This window comes from Armigeres subalbatus, chromosome 1 (assembly GCF_024139115.2).
Source record: "Armigeres subalbatus isolate Guangzhou_Male chromosome 1, GZ_Asu_2, whole genome shotgun sequence".
NCBI classification, from domain to species: Eukaryota; Metazoa; Arthropoda; class Insecta; order Diptera; family Culicidae; genus Armigeres; species Armigeres subalbatus.
The window spans coordinates 220,580,218-220,601,530 of NC_085139.1; the positions used below are offsets into that span (position 1 = coordinate 220,580,218).

The 21,313-nt window shown below is 37.0% G+C and overlaps 1 protein-coding gene across 2 annotated transcripts in view; it reads right to left on the bottom strand.

Moving 5' to 3' along the window:
* LOC134205789 (protein-tyrosine sulfotransferase) overlaps positions 1 to 21,313 on the bottom strand; it is a 463,178-nt gene that overhangs the window by 97,164 nt on the left and 344,701 nt on the right. The gene's annotated exons all lie outside the window — the stretch shown is intronic.

Here is a 21,313-nt window from a genome sequence, read left to right on the forward strand (position 1 = left end):
GATTTCGATTCGATCTCGAAACGACTCATCGTTCGAGTATGCTCGAGGACAAGCAATAACTGAGATGTGGCATTATGGATGCTCGATAGTACACTGAAAAACGACTCAATTCGAATGAAAAACACTCGTCACCTTTTTAGCTTTGAAGTTGTTCGAGAGTCATTTCTTCGAAAGTTTTAAAATAATTTTTATTATTTCTACGAGAAGAGAATAAATGTTTTATTATTGTTTCTTGAGGAAAAAAATGTCATAAGTATACCTACTTTTACAGTTCCCTGACAATATGCAATCTCTAATTATCCCGAACAAGTAAAAACGATTCAACTTAAAATCGGTTTTTCAAGTTTTTCCATTCTCGAGATTTCGATAAACCGCGTGAAAATCCATGAGGAAAATCTGCGTAAAAACGTGTTTATTCCAAATCAACGTAAAAATAAATGAGTTAAATAAAAAAAAACGCGCATGAGGACTCAAGTGCATTTAACTAAAACACATAGAAACATCAAAGTAAATTATTATTCAATCTTTGTTTAGCTTTGTATTATTTAGTTAAAATTGGATCTGTGGCATACATTCGAATAAACATAAACTTATAATTTGTCGTAACAATATCAATTTACAAAACATGTCGTATCAGCATAATGTTTTAATCGGTTGCAACTGCTCAATAAATAATATTGCTTTTAAAGTCATCGAACAATTTGCTTGTTTATAAATTAACTGTCAATTCATGCCATGAAGGATGCTCATCAACAGGAAAATACTACACGCAGATGAAATTCTTATTCTCTCTGTTTACTCACATTCGCCATGCGCTGAAGGTTGTCTCTTGCAGGCGGCATACTAAACACGGAGACAGCTATCTCTTATTCTCTGTTTAATTCCGTTTGACAGAACATACTGATTGAACTAGTACAACACCATTCGAAATCTTGTACTGCGACTGAATGAAGTCGAACGAAATACATGCCGCAATTTTTCGAAACGAATCGAAAAACTACGAATCGAGTGATCTGATTCGAGATGCGCAATGTCACCCCAGTTTGTCTGGGTAGGACTGCTGTCAAGGTCAGCGGTGGCATGCCGCAAATGGTTTCCAGCTTCCATTTGGTCACACTGTCACTCGTAATGAGGTATATTGTGCCTCGGATCAATCATTGCCGCTTGAAATATTCCTGTGAGTGCTTGGAAACCGACTAGTGCAAAGGATTTGGTTTTAATGAGTCGAGTGTAGTTAACCCATACTCACACACATTGGATACTCTTGACCAATGTGCAGAGCAGATTTCTATAACCATTTTCTAAAACAAAGGAATGTCTTATGCCTTGCGTCATATTTTTCCAAAATGTCAGCGAAAGTTGTGAAAGAACTTTACTCTTAATCACACCGACTACAAGAAAGTTTTCCTCCATCAAAATCCATTATATAAGAGTTCGAAATTTGTAGCACATTTAGTCATTATGTATCCGTCGGATCGCTATTTGATTTATATAGTGAATTATGATAAAAACAAGCATTTTTGGTGGACTACAATTTATATGAGATGTCCGATTGAAGTCAGCACTTCAATAAACTACAATAGAAACGTTTTTAAATCGCCAAATTATTTTGTAGTACGCCACATTTTAGTAAGGACGGTCGACGCTATTGTTAATTTCTAATATTATTTATTATTAAATTTGTATTATGAAATTGGCTAATTAGTTACATTATCGTTTGATTATCATTCTTGAAATTTTCTGTTTGAACTACATTCTCCGAGTTATGAATAACACCGCAAAATGTCAATTATGATGCACGTGCATCACTTAAACACACTCTACATACTTTGTAGTACATATTCTAAGTATTTAAAATCAATCATGAAAACAAAAAAATGAAATTTGTGAAATTTTTTCCTGTTTTGGCATTTTGGCAACATTAAAATCCGGTCGCTCAAAATCGGAAGGGACTGTAATTCAATTTTCGCCACAGGTGGCGCTGCAAAATGTAACTTCTTTAAAAATGATTTTAAATATGGTGTCTTTGGCAAATGTAGTGTAATTTATTATGAATTTTATTGCTGAAGACACTGAGTGTCCATCTATCATCGTTTTTTTAAATAGGGCGTTTTTTATGAAAACTAAAAACAATATTTAAAGATATTTTCGAAACTAAAGTTTCAGGTCAATACAATGTTCTACAAAATGTATATAAATCAAAATAGACCACTTTCTGGAAGATACCAGGGATGTCTTTGCAAACATGACTGTTATCAGCGATTTAAGGTCGAAAATAGTGATATTTGAAGACTTCATATGCAACAAAGAGGCAAATTAAGGCAAGGAAATCCCCACAGGATTTAAAATATTTGGTCTGTAGTTTCATTAATTATGTCTGTCTCCGCGTGTATCCAAACAAGTATTTCAAATTTTCATAAATCGACATTTTCGACTGATAAATATCATAATATAATAATATAATAATTGAGATTTCACCACACTGCATACCACGCTGGTGAATGTTAATGTCAAAAGAATTGCAGCGTGAAGCTATTTTTCTGTTCTCTTCATCCAATCATTTCACACAATGCAAATCTGACGTCATACGCTACTAGAGATGTCGCAAAATCCCGAATAATCGATTAGTAACTTATCGATTACTTATTATTCTTGTCGATTATTGAATCGATTTATCGTTTATTAGTAATAGATTTAAAATTAATCGATTATCACAACGATGAATCGATTAATCGAATTATTGCGGTGTCTTCAGTAATAAAATTCATAATAAATCACACTTCAACTTTGCCAAACACACCATATTTAAAAATCGTTTATTAAAGAAGTTACATTTTAAAGCGCCACCTGTGGCAAAAAATGAAACTTCAACTTTCCGCCATTTGATGCGCCATATTTTTGTAAAATTTATTCCCGAAGACACCGATGCAAAAAATAACACCCTGAAGTGGTAAAAAAAAGTTCACGATTTTCGCCAAACGCACCACTGTGCAACAACCTTTGACTGCAGTGTCCCATGCTCTTTGCCATTTGACCAACAAGGCTGTTCTCTTGACACGCCGCACTTGCACCTAGTCCATTTCGTCAAAGCACTCCACATCTTCCTCTAGGAGCAGGGGAAAAGTGGGTAAAACCGACACCTTAAGCAACTTTACAGTTCCCCAATCTATGAAGCAATTTTCCGGTCTAGAAATTTCATACAAACATACTTTGGCTCTTCATGCATCAGTCCATGAGGTTTCAGGACAATATTTCTTGATAGAATTTGATTTATGATGAAAACGCGAAAATCCATCTTCCAGCCCAAACAGCTGGGGTGCGGGTAAGATCGACACCACATGAGGGTAAAACCGACACATCAAGTCTTTATGGAATTGAACATCATAACAATTCTAAATGATGTTACAACATAATAGAAAATGTTTAACAACATTCATTTTAGTATTTGTGTATGAAATTCATGTTTAGGGATCACTCATAAACGATGGTTGAACAAAATTTTATTTATTTAAAATAATCACCACATATCATATTTTATTTAGTATTCTTTATAGAGTATAAGAATGTTAGTAACAAATTTATTAACTACTGTAAATATTGACCTACATTTAAATTTTACTTATTTTAAAAATGTGTTTATAACGGCGATTTAAAATAAATGCGTAAAATGCAGATTAGCATGACAAGAAATGAAAATGTCCAGTTCCGTGACAAAGCTACATGTTTACAGGGGTGAAAATGGATCACGAAAGAATAACACTAGAGAACGGGTTGAATATATCTAAGAGCAAAATAAGGCTAAAAATACGGTTCTTCTTTGAGGCGCTATTGTTATCAAACCTGCAGGCTTTTCCTTGATGACCCAATATCACCCACTAGACCTATTGTCACGTCCAATGATGATATGGTATGTAATCAATCTATGATTAAGTTATACTTCTCGGCGACTCGTTTTCCAATACTTGAATGATATTATGCGAATCATAAGTCTAATAAAACAGGTATTTCGAGAAGCAAGAATAGCATGTCTAAGGACCAGGATTGCAATACACTCCGGGTCTGGTGCCCTATTGAGCCTAAGTGTTCTTGCAGCTACGATAGGCTCTTCGTTAGTCACTAACGGTATCACGTCGACTGACTCTCGTAAGGAGTAGCGGACCAGTTCGATGATTCATGTTTCGGAAACAACCTTTCGACACTTCTGGTTAACATCTCCGGGGATTTCTCAGGAGGCGTGCTGTTGGTCCTAGCCATCGCCACCCTGTATGCATCTTTCCATGGATTGTCATTCGTCATCCTGCACAGCTGTTCGAAGCAGGCTCTCTTACTACATTTAATCTCGTAGTTCAGAGCGCTGCTCGTTATCTGGAATACCCGGCGTCTGTCGATCTTATCAGCGTCTGTTCTAGTACATCGCAACCTTCTTTTAGATACAAGACAGATTCTACGAAGATCTGCGATCATGCCTGGCCACCAATACGCTGGTTGTCGATTTCCAGGATTTTTGGTCCTCCTAGGCATCATGGGGCCCTCCTTAGCCGTGCGGTAAGACGCGCGGCTGCAAAGCAAGACCATGCTGAGGGTGGCTGGGTTCGATTCCCTGTGCTGGCCTAGGCAATTTTCTGATTTTGATTTCCCTATGCATAAAAGTATCATCGTGTTAGCCTCATGATATACGAATGCAAAAATGGTACCTATCCTGGTTTAGAAACCTCGCAGTTAATAACTGTGGAAGTGCTTAATGAACACTAAGCTGCGAGGCGGCTCTGTCCCAGTGTGGGGATGTAATGCCAATAACAGGCCTGGTAGCGGGTCACTTTTTAGTGACTTGGTCACTTTTTTCGGACAAGTCACTAAAAAGTATCTTTTTTCGACATCAAGTCACTTAAGTCACTTTTTCTCGCAAAAAGTCACTATTTTCAACTATTTTGAAACTATTGACTATTTTTGAATGGAGCTTCATGTATAAGTCGGATGATGCTTTGTTCATGGCGGAAATGAAATTACGGATCTTGGAAAAATGATCGCTCTGAAACTTCGCCAGCCATTTTACTCGCTGCTCTTATTGGCATTTCACCAGTAGCTAATTGACCTTTCCCGTCAAAAATTTTAATTTGCTCAATCGATTCTTTATTTTATTTAAAGTCAACTTTCCCAAAGAACCCATTTTTTTACGCCTGTAAGTATTTTTAAATTTAAAACAAAATATTAAAAAAGTGCTGTTTTTCAAGATTGGGCTAACATCCGCCTGCTTTTGAACGAACAGCGGGTGAATTTTTCAAACCTGGTCACAAGTGCAGCATTTTTTCAATTTTGTTTTCGATTTTTAAAATAGTTAGTGGCTTGACAGAGAGTTGAAAGAGAGAGAACCTTAAATAAGCCAAATCGATCGAGACAATAAAACGAGATGCAATTTTTGATGGGAAAGGATATAGATATTATATAAAGGGGATAAAGTCTCCCCAATTTTGCATACGCTGAGATACATCAAAAATGAGAAAAGTCTCCGCCCAGTCTCCCCTATTAATTGCACTACTGGCGGTTCAGAATAATCTTTGCAATTTTAGATATTCTTCCTGGTGCTTCAGGGTAACCAATAGTTGATGGAAGGATTATTTAGTACATACCTAAAACAAACATGCTTATCAGTTTTTTTATAACAGGAAATTGTTGCATCACAAGCCTCGTGCTTAGAATCATAGGGGCGTAACTGCATTAATCCATTGCTCTTTGTCGATGTTTTCTTTTATCATTGTAGCAAATTGCGGTAGTTTGCCGAAGGTTTGGTGTGATAAAGGATGATTGTTTCTTGCACCAGACGCAACAATCACGGTTGTCACTGTTGAGTTATTAACGAAGCGCGTGATATTTTGGTAAAATAAAAATATTTACTTTCAAATGGAAATAATGATATTTGCATCTATGATTGTACTGCAATCGAATTGATAGGCGATACATTAAATATGTAAGGGATCCCCAAAGTTATTTTGCTATAAGAACATAAGAAAATAAAAGCCGTTTTTCCCTCCCAACATTCGACTAATATTTTGGATTGTTTCAAAATATATTGTGATGATAATTTATACATTTGAAATAGCATAAATGTAAAAGATTCCAAACGTGATTTTTTTTTTTTAGATTTTGTTACGAGACAAACCGGTCCAGGGCCGAAAACCTCATTAATAAAGATATTAATAATAATAGATTTTGTTAGATTCGTTTGCCCGACGGTCCTGCATTATAAGCAGAAGGTCGAGCGTTCAATCCCAGTTCGTTGTAACTGAATTTTCATTATTTTTGTTTCGTTTTCTACCAAAACGATCCGTATACTGATGTTCCTTTCGCACTAAAAATTCCAAAAACTTCCTAAACCTATATCAAATCTGCATCTTTCTTTCTTTCTTTCAGCTAATCCAGTGATCGTAATTTTCACTCATTCTCACGAGAAGAGAATGTTCATTCACGCAGATTTTTGCCTAGAAATCATTTTTCGGGGAAGAAAAACAGGGGTGGCATTGCGCATCTCGATTCGAACGTAATTCTGTCGAGTCGAACATGTTTGGCATTACGGCTTTCGATTCGATATCGAAAACGACTTATCGTTCGAGTATGCTCGAGGAGGTACAAGAATAACGAGATATTTTGGCATTATGGAAACTCGATTGCATTACTGGAAAACGACTAAAATCGAATGAAAAACACTCGTCACCTTTATAGCTTTCGAATGTTGTTCGAGAGTCATTTCTTGCTGAAAGTTTTCAATTATATTTGTTATTATTTCTCAATAAATGTTTCATTATTGTATCTTGAAGGAAAGAACGTCATTAGTATACCTACTTTTATAGTTTCCAGACCATATGCAATATCTAATTATCCCGAAATCCAGGTAAAAACAACTTCAATTAAAATCTTTTTTTTTTTTTGCAGTTTTCACGTATTTCAAGCCGATTTCGATAAACCGCCTAAAAAATCGATGGGGAAAATCTGCGTAAAAACGTGTATATTCGTGTGTACGTAAAAATAGTTGAGTTAAATAAAAAAAACGCGGAAGAGATAACTCAAGTGCATTTAACTAAAACACATGGAAACATCAAAGTAATTTATTGTCGAATCCTTCTTTAGCTTTAAATTATTTAGCTCAAAATTGGATCTGTGGCATAGACTGGAATAAACATAAAATTTATAATTTGTGTCGTAACAATATCTCAATTTACAAAACATATAGTATCCTCATAATGTTTTAATCGGTTGCAACTGCTCAATAAATAATATTCCTTTTTAAAGTCATTGAGCACAATTTGCTTGTTTATAAATCAACTACCAATTCATGTCCTGAATGATGCCTTTCCAACAGGCAACATGCTACACGCAGATGAAATTACTCTTATTCTCTCTGTTTACTCACATGCGCCATGCGCTGGAGGTTGTCTCTCCAGCAGGCGGCATATTAAACACGGAGACAGCTATCTCTTAAGCAGACCCCACACGAGGCATATATTGACAATACTTTTTTCGTCAAACTTTTCATCAAACTTTTTCTTCAATATTTTCACTGATTAGCCAGCATGGCCGTAGCTGAAGAAAAAACTCATTTTTCTTGAACTAATACGAATCAAATAGCGGTATAACGCACAAAACACGCACACACTCAAATCCGTCATCGACTCCTGTGCGGCAAACTGCGGGGAGATGAGGTGAAATATTGAAAAGAATATCAAAGCTTTTCTGATTTCCCTCAATATTTACTTCAATATTTTGGGTTCGCACTCACACCATCAATCTTTTCTTCAATAATCAAGAGTTTGTCAAACTTTTTCCGTCGTGTGGGGTCTGCTTTATGTCGTTTTCGTTTATTCGCACCGCTTGCACCGGTGTAGCACATAGGTGTAGGCAAACTTGCACTGGAATCGTTCGTTTTTAAAAACGGTGCAGTTCCATTATTGCACCTTTTGCCACTGCAATTGCAGAAAAATCTACACCCTTTCCGAAGCGAGTGTAGCGGGTAGGCACCGCGTGGCACCAATACTTGTGTGATGCGGAGCTGTCATAAGTATCCTATTAGCTTTCTTATTAGGTCTTTCGGGTAGCTTTGTTTTTATTTTATTATCTGCTGATATCATTGAAATTATATTTAATAATTTGTATCAATGTTGTCGAAGTAGAATCAAAAGCTGCAAAGAAGCTTTATCCAATAACTTTCTATAAATGTACAATTTCTTATAATGTTTATGAATTATTCCAATTATCAGTGATTGGAATAAACGGCAAAATATATCAAAATCAACAAAAGTAGGTAGACATTAAAAACTTTGTTGTACGAGAAAGGCAAAAAGGAGATCAAATTTTACAGAACATGGTAAATTTTCATAGAAAAATCTTTCTATATTTAATTTTACCTAGTAAATTTGTATACCTAAAAAAACATTATTTCTACTCAATGTTTACTTTTATAATGTAGTAAATCGATTAGTCAGTCTATTTAACCTTTTTCAAACGAATATTGACATAATCTAATAGTTTTTCACTGTGAAATTTTGAAATAGATCTCAAATTAATAGTCGATTTACATAACTATGCTGAAATCGAAAAATAATTTAAATTTGCACATGCGGTCAAGAACAGTGTTCTTGGTTTTAACTTCAATCAGTTTTACGCATCATATCATTTGTATAGCAATTACATATATAAATTGTGTCTTTCGTCTTTATTTAGGTGGACTTCAATTAAAAAACTTGGATCATACACATATCTGAATTTTTCTACTATCAATATAAATGTATTCTGTAATATGTTCAGTTCATATGATATAATTGGAGTAAAAGAAAAAGAAATCCAAAGTTTCCAAAGACCAGCTCTTAACTAAAGCACATCGTGCCAATTTTTTTAATTAACTACGTAGAGATGAAATAATTTATGTTGAAGTCCATAAACTCATTATTTTTGGATAAAACCTAAAATCTTACAATCATTTTGATACCGTCATCCGGGGTGGCAAATGGGTTGAGAATATGTTACTGTTTCAACAACTTAGAATGTTTTTAGTAGCAAAGAAAACTAATTATTTATAAGAGTCCTATTTGAACGATTTTCGTTTATCGACCTCTTGGTTGCTTCAGTAACAGCAATGACTCATTCCTAACCATCGTCACCCCGATGGCGGTATTTCAATCAATTTTCGATTTTACTAGTTTACAAATAAATATAATATGATTGGAATTCAGTAACTTTTTCACGGTTATAAATTTCCACCATTCACAATTTATCAAATTTTACAAAGGCTCTTTTTTTAAAAGTTTTTTTTTACATTCAAATATGTTTTTAACGATAAACAAAACGCATAAGAAACTCCTTTTAACTACTGCCAAATTAAATTACAAAATTTGTGTAATCATTTGTGCAATATGAAGTAGATATTAAAAAATTAAAAGCAAGACACAAATATAATTTTGCTAAATCTTATTAATATTTACTTGTTATTTGATACTCGATAGAATTTGATTGACGACATCCACTAACACCACCGAAAACGTGTGTTGGCAGTCAAAAGTTGCACCCAAACCGTTCGTATTTGCGGTGACAAATGTTGCATAGCCGATGTACACCGTTCGGAATAGACGAAAATGACATTATTCTCTCTGGTTACCTTTCGTTTGACAGAACATACTCGATTGAGCTAGTACAGCACCATTCGAAATCTTGTACTGCGACTGAATGAAGCCGAACGAAACACATAATGCCGCAATTTTTTCAAAAAAACGAATGCAAAAACGTACGAATCGAGTGATTCGATTCGAGATGCACGATGCCACCCCAGGTCTTATGAGTGATAGATAACCAACCATATTTCCACAGACAAACAGACGTAACAGTTTGAACATTTTTCAGAAAAATCCATCGCCCAACTCCTCTACCACCATCTTATGAGCTAATTGCACGAAATAATGTTTCGTATGACATTGTCACCAGAAGGCGCTGGAGTGAAATGTCAAACTCGAAGGATTACGACGCTAACGCCTCTAGTTGTGAAACGCGCAATCAATCAAATTCAAATTGATCGTTGAAGTCATCGTCGATGCAAATTTCTCTAGTGTTACGTCTGTTTGTCTGTGATATTTCGTTCACTTCCAGTCAGTGGCACAAACGTTTGATTTGCTCGCAGGACTACTCACAGTTTTGAGTAGTGCTGCTTTTGACTAATATTTAGTAAAATTTCCTTGGGATAAAAAGAGAGGGCAAAAGTTAGCGTGCACGATTTTCGTTCCTTTTCTGAGTTCGTTACGAGAGAGTGGTGAGTGAAAGATGGTTTCCGCCACAAATCACAAAAAAAAAATCTCCCTCGACCCAAAAACGCTTAATTTCGTCTCATCGAAATTGCAACTGAAACTGAAAGTCACTATTTGGTCACTTTTTCTGCAACTGAAAGTTACTATTTGGTTCCTTTTTTTCGCCAGGCTTGGTCACTAAAGTCACTATTTTGAGCGGCATTGGTCGCTACCAGCCCTGTTTTGCGGTTTTACGTAATGTACCTATTTGTTTTTTCTTTTTTCTTCTTATTTCCGAAGCAGAAAAACATTGAATCAAACATATACACATAATAAGGTAACAAGTTTGTTATTACTGTCACGATTCATTACTATGTTAGTTATATTTGAAATCTATTATCTTTAATCGATTTCCGCATTACATTTCCGAAATATAAGGCCGTGCCTTTTTTTTTTTTTACAAATTTAAAGCTTAAAATAATAGTTATTGTTAAAAAGGAAGTACGAATAGTTCTCCTGACCTGTAAGATCAAACGTAAGTTGGACGGACATCTCATCGCGTCTGTGAATTTATTAAAATCAAGAACTTTTTTTTTCCAAAATTACCGAAATTTAAGTTTTGATCGTTTTCTAAGCTACAGTGAACTGTGTGTTCAAACATTGACGACAAACAGCTCAGAGAAAATAAAATAGATGTTGGAGCAATACAATCCACCTAATCAAATCATAAACACCGACATGATTTACAAATAATGCTTACAGTGACCAGCATAATAAAAAGCCCACTTGCCGTTTTTCATACAAAATGGTCAACTTTGGAGATCTAGATCTCGATTGCGTGTGAAAAAAAAAATTGCTGATGAATTTTTGACCAGAGCTTAGATATCTCAGATATTACGTTTGACCTTACAAAATTTTAAATAATTTGAGATTTTTTAAAATCTTTTTCTGTTCTTTCAATTTTTTTTAAAATATTGTTTGACTGTCTTTATTAAATAGATTTGCAGTCCTAAGCTGGCTCATCTTTGAAGATTTTGTTATGCATGGTCCGGCTATTGAAATGCTACATTTAGAGGTGTGCGCCGCCACCGCCGACAGTTTTTGGCATGCCGCCGCCGCCGTTTACAATTCTTCACGCCGCTGATCTATAATTTTTCACGCCGATCTAAATTTAAATAAGTCTGCTAAATTTCCAGTGAAAATTTCGAATATACAGTGGAACCTAGAATTTCTTTATTGAACCCTACAACATCAAGTTGAAACTCCAGATATTTTTTCGTAAAATATCATTGATTTCCTTGAAACTTCTAGTAGAAAATGCGCAGAGTTTCCCATTGAAATCTAAAGAATTTCTCGTTGAAATAGAATTTTTGAACCGAGGGCCACAAGGCTGGAAGTTATTTGGTCGAATATGTCGTTTGACAGAAAAAACCATTTGGCAGAAGCTCATCTAGCTTAATTATGTCATTTACTCGAACAGTTCCTTTGGCTGAAAAAAACAACGGGCCAATTGGCCTCAAAAGGCATTCGGGCCGAAAATGTCGTTCATCGGAATTGGTCATTTCGACCATTTCCAAGACATTAAAGGAGATTCTTTTCATTTTCGCTGAAAAAAAATGATGAACTTCCCCAGAAAGTTCTTTAAGTTTTTTAAGAATTTTCATTTGGAATTTTTTTTCAAATTTTCCACTGGAACTATTTTGAAATTTCGAGAACTTTATAGAATTCTCAAAAACAAACTGTTGGGAGTTTTAGCGGAAAATACTTCGGATTTTACATGCGAATCTCTTCAGAATGTTCACGGAAACATGTTTCAAATTTCTACAGGAAAATATTCGGAATATCAACGGAAAGTTCCTATTAAGTTTCTGTTTAGTATTCTTCAAAATTTACGCGAAAAGTTCTTCATTATTGCAGGAGATTGCGACTGGTAGAAGGGATATTTTATTGTTGGTTTTCTTAGTATAAATTAATAAAGCTAGCCATCTAGCATAGCCAAAGTCGCAACAGAAAATTCTTTGGAATACCCGCAGGAGACTTCAAGGAGTTTTCACGGGATACTTCCTGGAACTTTCCCAAGAAATTTTCCTGAATTTCAGTGGAAAACTTCTCAGAGTTTCCACGGAAAATTGTTCGAAGTTTTTAAGGATTTTCTTTGGATTTCTACAGAAAATTCTTCATCTCGTTCATAAGAAATTCCTTGGAAATTCCATTGGCCGAAATTGAAATACATCCGTACTGGTAATTTGGCATAACAGGTAGTCTGGTCCAAATCTCATTACTGAACGGGTGATATGGTCGAAAATGTCCACTTGTTTGGCGAAATGGCCTTATTGTCAAATGACCATTGAACAAAATTACGTGAAGTCATTCAATAATGACGTCACAGGTTTAGTTAGATTCTAATATATTGTGAAATTGCTAGGTATGAAAAAAAAGCGTGACAGAGGGGGAGGGGGAGTTTAGAAATCTCAAAAAGTAGTGGACGTTATATTTGAATCGTCCCTAACCTCTTTACTTTTTAAGTCGATACTGGCCTTGAAGTCAAAAGCCATTTAGCCAAGTTCTATCAAGCCGATTTCACCGAAACTGTTATAAGGTCAAAAATGGTTTACCCGAAAATGTAGTTTGGCCGACAACGACATACAGCCGAACAGACATTCCGCCGAACTGGTAATTTGACCGAAAAGGTTGTATGGCCTAACAGGTCATTTGGTTGAAAATGCCGTTTGGCCGAAAATGTCGTTTAAACGAATAGATCATTTGATCGAAAATACCGTTTGGTAGGCATGGTCATTTGTCAGAGAGAACCATTAGGCCCGAGAATGTGCTTTCTACAAATTAGCCAAACATGAGTTTCTGCGAAATTACCTGTTTGGCCGAATGTTACTTTCGGCTGTTATTGCTATCAGCCAAATTACATTTTTGGACAAACCATTTTCGACCTGATAACAGTTTCAGATGGACGTTCAAATCGGCTTGGCAAGATGACTTTTGGATTAAAGGCCAGTATCATCTTAAAAAGTAGAGAGTAAATGTCATTTGGCCAAACGGTTCGATGTTTTTGACCATAGTTTGAATCATTGACATTTGCCGTATGACCCGTCGGACTAAATTACATTTTGGGCGCCAAATGGACCCTTTTCGGCCAAATTATCAGTGAGACTGAATGTAGCTTTTGGCCAATGGAATTTCCCAATGACTTCTTATGGACAATACGAAGAATTTTCTGTAGATATCCAAAGAAATTTCATAAAAATTCCCAGCAATTTTCCGTTGAGATCCAAAGATTTTTCTTGCTAAAATCTACATTCTGAACAATCTTCCATGGAGATTCTGCAAAAAATTCCTTGGGAATGTCTTTAAATTTGAATTTCAGGAATTGTAGATTGCAGGAATTCCTCCTAAGAATGTTGGAAATTTCGTGGAACGTTTAGACTATTCACAAAATATTCTGCATCCTTAGCAGAGCAAAGCTGAAATATTTGAGAAGAGAGACGGGGGTCAAAATAAAAAAAATATCGCGATGCACTTTATAAATAATTCTTCAATTATTTCTGAAATCCCTCTGCACTCTATGTATATGGTCAAAGCAGTATGGATTGCCAAATATCCATAAGATTCCTAAAAAACTCCTAAAATTATAATTAATTCCCGTTTACGTACGTTTACGCAAATCAAAAGAAAAATGTATTTTCGTGAACCCACCCACTTGACCTAGTTGGGTCAATAAAATCTAACTCTAAATTGAGGTGGTCAATGGTGAGAGTCGTTGTCGAAGCACGAAAATCCCTTTGGCCGTATTCACCGTCTCCCTATTCGGATCAAGAAAAATTCAAAGTAATATTACTGGACTTAGTTACGTCAAAAAAATCCAACTCTGACGTAAGTAGACCGATGATAAGTTTAATAAAGACTAAAAAAACGATGATCAGGTATCAGGTATCAGAACGTCGGCTCCAGGGGCACGTTCACCTCAATTTGGGAGATTTGTGCCATCGCCTTCACAGCCTTTTTCATCACACACCTGACGGAAAAGGAAGTGAACAAGAGGAAAGGAATGTGGATGGGAGAACAAGGGAATGTTTTGAAAAGGGCCCTTGAAGAGGGCATACAACGCATTAGCGTACAAGAGCTTTATAGCTCCTTACCACAACGGGTTATGAACAACAACAAAATACTCTGAAGGTTCAGGTTTCTGAAGTCAATTTCACTAAGTAAGTGTTTACCAAATATTTGGAAGCGCAATTGTGCATAGACTGGGCAGTTACATATTAGATGATAAGAAGTTCCATAATCGGATTCACAACTATCACAAACAGATGATTCAACGCGTTGAATATTTGCCATGTGATAGTTCAGTCGGCAGTGACCTGTCAAGGCCTTGACTAAGACACTGCAATTCTGTTTAGACAGATTAGCTAAATAGCTTGCTACTACCGGAGATGGCTCCCGGATGTACAATTTTGTTTGATGACATGAATCCAGACTACTCCAATGCCATTTGTGTTGAGTGACAGCCCAAGAGTTGATCAAAAGCTTCACCCAACACTCTGGATATTGGAATAGCTGGCTCAGGACCAATAAAGTCATGCGATGCTCCATTACGAGCTAACTCATCAGCCAATTCGTTTCCAGCTATGGAAGAAATGGCCAGGTACCCATATAAGGTGTAAAAGTATTAACTGAATTCAGTTCCTCAATTTGAGTTCGACATGCGATTACTAACTTCGACCTTGAGTTGGCCGAGGCGAGAGCTTTAATAGCTGCTTGGCTATCTGAACAGAAGTATATTACTTTGCCCATAATGCGTTGCTGCAGTGCATATTGCACTCCACACATGATGGCAAATATTTCCGCCTGAAAGACAGTGCAGTGTGTACCCAGTGAGTGTGACTGTTCCAATCTCAGCTCACGCGAATAGACGCCTGCACCTGCTCTACCTTCGAGGAGGGAGCCGTCAGTGTAACAAACAATGCTGTCCGACATACTTCTCTCCAAATAGCCAGATGTCCACTCATCCCGCGAGGGAAATTGTGTTGAAAATGTCCTATAAGGAAAATTACTAACGTGTGTGTGAGATCACTTGGAGCAAGGAAAATTTTGTCCCAATTAACCATAAGCGGTAACAACGAAGTGTGTGTAGAACTGCGGTTTACAGGATTCTCTTCCATAAAACCGAGAATCCATAATCGGTAAGTACAAGAAAATTCTACTTGTTTGAGATGTATGTGTAGTGGGCCACGTCGAGAGCAGTCGTGGGAGCTAAAGATAACGCACCAGTGATTGACATTAGGCACATTCTTTGAAGATGGCCTAATGTAGACTGAATTGTCCTCACTTCACCCTTTTGCCACCACACAAGACATCCATAAGCCAAAATTGGTCGTACAACTCGTGTGTAAATCCATTTGATATATTTGGGTTTAAGACCCCGAGTTTTACCAGAAGTTCGTCGGCATTGGCCGAAAGTTATTACACGTTTTTTGATTCTGAACTCAATGTTAGGAGTCCAGGAAAACTTTGAATCCAAAATTAGACCCACATACTTTACTTGATCAGTTACATTGATTTCAGAACCAAAAAGATGTAATGGACGAATACCATAACGATTACGTTTTTCCGTGAAAAGAACAATAGATGTTTTATTCGGATTGACCGAAAGGCCATATTGGCAACACCAACTTTCAACTACCTGAAGGGCATTTTGCATCGACCTGATAAGGTAGTAATGCACAAACCCACTATCAATGTAAGATAGTCGTCGGCAAATCCATAGGTAGGAAAACCGCCATTATTGAGTAACCTCAATAGCGTATCTGCAACGAGATTCCACAAAAGTGGAGATAATACACCCCCTTGAGGGCATCCGCAGACACTTAATTTCCTAATCGCTGCTTGACGTAATGTCGAGTAGAGATGTCGGTTTTTAAGCATCTGGTGAATCCATTTGGTAATAATATTAGGTAGCCCATGACAACGTGCGGCTTCCAATATTGCATCGAAAGACACGTTGTCGAAAGCACCTTCAATATCTAAGAAAGCACCTGCAAGCACGATTGCTTTTGAGCGAATGCTTTCTCGATATCGTACACAACCTTGTGTAGAAGAGTCACGGTGGACTTTCCAGATTGGTAAGCATGTTGATTAACATGGAGAGGCATGTTTGCCAAACAGTCATCACGAATGTGATGATCGATAATACGTTCTAAGCATTTCAGAAGAAATGAGGTCAGACTGATGGGTCTAAAACTCTTCGCTTCTTCATACGAAGCACGTCCTCCTTTTGGGATAAACTTTACAGTGACATCCCGCCAGGATATGGGAATATACCCAGTAGCAAACTGCATACTAAAAGCTTTTTCAAAACATGTTTGATATGTTCAAACCTTTCTGAAGTAGAACGGGATAAATCCCATCCTCCCTGGAGATTTGTAGGAGCAAAACTGTTAAGTGCCCATTGAATCGATTCAGTAGTTATGATTCTACGTGCTTGAGCCCAAGACCCATAGCTACATGAAAAGACATCAGGATCATCCGAAGATGTTATATCGACACATCCAGGGAAGTGCGTACCAAATAAGTGTTCGAACGATTCTTCAGCAGAAGAAGTGTAGTCGCCATTTGGCTTGCGAATTTCGCCAACTTGGAAACCCTTGGAACGCGCAAGAATTTTATTCAATCTACCGGCTTCACGCAAATTGGAAACATTTGCACAAAGGTTTTTCCAGCCGGATCGTTCAGCAGATCGTAGAGCCTTCTTGTAAGCTTTGCGAGCCAACTTGAAAGAATCCGTCCCTGCTGAATGGCGTCTGTTCCAACTCATTCTGCACTGCTTCCTTAGCTTAGCCAAATCGGAATTCCACCAAGGGCTTCCTCTTGAGGATTTTACAGAACGTAGAACGCTTCTTCGAAAGCTTCCACGATGTGCAATGTTGTAGTATCAACTGCATCATCCAAGTCGGTAGGAGTTTCTATAGAAGGTAGATATCCATGAAATTTGGTAGAGAGCAACTCTGTGTAAAGATCCCAGTTTGTTGAACGGGGATTTCTAAAACGCAAGGTCTGCGAAGTAACATTCAAATGATCAAAGTAGATGTAGCGATGGTCAGATATCGATTCCTCATCTGACATACATGCCAATTCGTCAATTCGTGACTGATTCTATTGGAGCAAAGGGTTATGTCTAACACTTCTGCTCTATTAGATACCATAAAGGTTGGGCGATTGCCTATGTTAAAGTAAACCAAGTTCGGTACTACTTAAGTATTCTATCAAGCTGGCGCCTCTCAGATTGATATCCGAGCTAATTCAGATGATGGGATGAGCATCGTCTACTGCCGACAATTAGTGGAAGGCCTTTTGAAGTGCAATATATGACAACTCGTTCGAAAGCATCCGTGGGGAATGGTTCATCATGTTGTAAACCGAACAATAGACCTATTTCCTGACGGAGGTTCCGCCAGTTGCATCAATTGTGACAGCACATACATCTCTGGTTGTTAGTTCAGAGATAAGTGTATCAATGATAGCATTGTTAATAAGCACATGCATCGCGGCATTGATCGAGAGTTTGCCATTTCTTTACTGAAAGCAGCAAAAACCGGGTTCACTAGGGTTACCTAGGTAGAAGCTACCCTTGCGAAAATAGGGTTCCTGCACCAAAGCCACTTGGGATTTTCCATTTTGCATGAGTCTACAAAGATTAATCGTTGCTGTTCTTTTTATGCTGAAGATTGATTTGAGCTATCTTAACTGAAGCCATTGCAAATTAAGATAATGCACTCCACAACTTCAGCATTAATATGAACAGCAACGATGAAAACCAAATTGGTATCTTATCAGGAAAGTCAAAGACGAAACACAGAGTACAATGTGTATAACGGCATAAAGCGAATCCATATAGGTGACAATTTGTTGAAAACTAAATAAAAACATGCTCATAATCCCACCCTTATTTGACCTCAAGTTGAGATTGAATAAGAGTAGCCGATTATTTCGGAGAAGCAAAAAGTCAACTACGCCATAGCTCCGGTTAGCGCAGTAAGGGCTAGATACTGTGAAGGGTGCCCTGGTGCTTCACAGGCTCCGTTAGCGGTTAGGTTCTTTTAGACCCCCCTAACCATTCATTCGTAGGCACGGTAAGCATAAAGCCGCATCACACCAAGAATTTGGGGTCACCTGTATGGTGGACTTCTACCACCGGAACAGGCAATCCGTAGCGTTATTCTTAGCCAGATAACTGGCTGCCGACACCATTATTAGCTATTCTTGGCTGTTCAGGGAGAAGTTGACATTGACTTTACGTCAACTCTCAATGTGGCCGAACAGCCGTGCAAAAAAAAATATCCATAAGATTCCTAAAAAACTCCTAAAATTATAATTATTTCCCGTTTACGTACGTTTACGCAAATCAAAAGGAAAATGTATTTTCGTGAACCCACGCACTTGACCTAGTTGGGTCAATAAAATCCAACTCTAAATTGAGGTGGTCAATGGTGAGAGTCATTGTCGAAGCTAGTTGGATCACGAAAATCCCTTTGGCCGTATTCACCGTCGGCCCTATTCGGATCAAGAAAAATTCAAAGTAATATTACTGGACTTAGTTACGTCAAAAAAATCCAACTCTGACGTAAGAATATCGATTATGAGTTTAATAAAGACTAAAAAACGATTATAGGAATCACCACAACGCTGTTTGTTATTCGTCTCTATCTACTGGATGTTAGTGGCCCAAATCGCCTGCGAACCAACCCCAACGAACATTGGAAGCTGGTAAAGCATTAAACTATTTAGTGAAAAATAGGCTTCTTCAGTCAAAAAACTAGCAAATTCAGCTTAATTTGTTCGTTGAGATTGAGACTAAGATCAAGAAAAATCTACTCTGAAGTATTTCAATGGTTTGAAGACACCTGTAAGTTCAATAACTTTCAGCTAAGAAGTGAGTTGATCGATGATCGGAGTCGATATTGGGTTAAGTCGTATCTAGAAAACCCCAACTATTGTGTTGGTTGGTTGATGACCAAAATCGAAAAAAAAATCCAATGATGGAGTGAGTTTGTCGGTAAATTGTAAGCACTACTGGGCTCTGTAAGTCTCTGTTGAGTCAATGAAAAATAATTCAAAATTGAGTGGGTTGGTGGTCGGAGTCGCTTTCAGAAACAGCAGGAGTAGGAAAAAATACAACTTTGGACCAATATCTGATAGTTTTTAGGAAAAAACCGTACTTAACAATCACGACATAAAGGACATTCTTCTCCAATCATGCCAACCAACAACCAACAATTTTAAGCTTTTCAACTCTTATAGATTCCAATGAAGAAGTCAAAATCTATTACATAATATTCAATGGTTTTGCTTTTATTTTTCATCACTGTGCTAGAACAAGTTTCTGGTGTGCTGGGATCAGAAAAGTCTTATTTTGCGGTCGAAATAAACTGTTTTGCAATTCCTGATCATAATACCTGGTTTACAGTTGACGTTTGAGTGATAAAACGGCCTACTTTTCCGTACCAATAAAATGGGTGCTTTAATGAACAATATGCAACTCAAATGGGTTTATAATATCCATTATAGCACTCATTTGGGTGCTATAATGAAAAACCAGCATAAGAACTTTTTTCAAATCACATGAACATTTTCTGAACAAGACAAGCGAAAAATACGCAACAGCAACTCAAAAGGACCTTTCCATGGATATTCCTAACTTTTTTCTTGAAGAAATTTGAAAGAATTTCTTGTGAAAATCCCAAAGAGTTTCTCATGTAAATTCCGACAAATTTTCCGATGAAATTTAGAAAAAAAAATCTCGGAACAAAGTAGTTCCCGAAAATAATTTTCAAATAAATATATATGTATAGGGAAGTTCATCAGATTTATACGGCGAAATTCAAAAGATTCTTGAGGAAACGTAATAGAAAAAACGCCACGCCGATTCACGCCGCCGCCGCCGCCGGCTAAAATGGCCTTCGGCGTGACGCCGAAAACGCCGCCACCACATTAGAATAAAAAGACAATTTGATCAAAACAAAGATATTACATTTCTTTTTCATTCAATTTCACAAGAAATCATAACACCTTTGGAAAGTTCACAGTTAAAGTTCATCTTTTTGTCCTTGAGCTCAACTGCTTGTCGTAGACGATCAATGAACTCATTGTACGAGGCCGCTGGTGCTCTTGTGTTATTTTATCAGAGGCCGCCAGATGTCGCTTCAGGACATGCACAAAAAATGTTTTAAAAGAGCCTCCGCAGCCTCCAACATACTTAAGACAGTGAAATTCATAGGATTCAGGTTCGGCGAACTCGCTTGCCGCTGTTAACTCGAAATGACCCCTGAAACCCCCATAAATGGGTTTTCTTCATATTTTGAGCCGGCTCATTTTTGTAGAAGTTAAATTACCGGATCCTGTAGAATTAGAATCCACAAGAAATTATTGTAGATTCTAATTCCTCCGATTCCGCATGGACAAAACTGGGATTGATTCATATTGAATAAGTCTAAGAGATTCCTAGTTCTCCCTCTAATAAAACAAACATAAAAAATAGCTAATTTCTTGCTTAGATTCGCTATTATGATATTTTAGTATAAGTTCCTCCAACCGGGAAAAGCCGGGAATCTGAAAATCGATTTTGAATTGACACCCTGGTAATTGCAAAGTTTGATCAGTAGATAAAATGACGCATTCATACACCAAAACAAGCTTTTTGAATCTCGTGATTCATTCGTTGTTCAAATCTGCAGAAAATAGAACTGAGCGTTATACCAGTGTTTGGCAGTTGACTGGTAGAAAAAATAAATCTAGAACAGCTGCTGGGAAAATGGATGTTTCAGATTCATATTCAAAGTGACAGCTCCGAACAATTTGAATCATTGCTGATTTCGCTCTTAGACTGTAAAATTAAAAACGCTGTGCCAATTCGGTCAAACGGATATCTGAAGAAATAATAACCTTTCTAATTTCCTGTTACTACAAGACCTCGTTGAAAAATTTCAAAAATCAAATGATGAATTTTATTTGTTGAATAGTTTGGACAAAGACTAGTGGTTGCA